Genomic DNA, 374 nt, shown 5'->3' on the forward strand with positions numbered 1-374 from the left:
TCTCTCTTTTTCTCAGCTTCTTCATTTTCCATCATTTGGTCTCCTATTTCATAAATTCTGTCTTCTGTGTTCACTTCGGCAGCACATATACTAAAATTGGAATGATACAAAGAAGATTAGCATGGCCCCTGCACAAGGATGACACGCAAATTCGTGAAGCATTCCATATTTAAAAAAAAAAAATTCTGTCTTCTTCCTCATTCATCCTAGCAGTTAGAGCCCCCATTTTTGAGTGTACCTCATTAATAGCCTTTTTGATTTTGACTTGGTTAGATTTTAGTTCTTTTATTTCTCCAGAAAGGGTTTCTCTAATAACTTCCATGCTTTTTTCAAGCCCAGCTAGTATCTTGACACTGTACTAATGTCCGTATTGA

The 374-nt window shown here is 36.1% G+C and overlaps 1 non-coding gene across 1 annotated transcript; it reads left to right on the forward strand.

The window, feature by feature from the left end:
- The first annotated feature begins 66 nt into the window (after window positions 1–66).
- On the forward strand, window positions 67–173 carry LOC145719118 (U6 spliceosomal RNA). Its single transcript, XR_014142191.1, has one exon. It is a non-coding gene; the product is annotated as a U6 spliceosomal RNA (small nuclear RNA).
- The last annotated feature ends 201 nt before the right edge of the window (window positions 174–374 follow it).

Source organism: Leptonychotes weddellii, unplaced genomic scaffold, assembly GCF_054177405.1.
Source record: "Leptonychotes weddellii isolate Sample4059 unplaced genomic scaffold, ASM5417740v2 HiC_scaffold_30616, whole genome shotgun sequence".
NCBI lineage: Eukaryota > Metazoa > Chordata > Mammalia > Carnivora > Phocidae > Leptonychotes > Leptonychotes weddellii.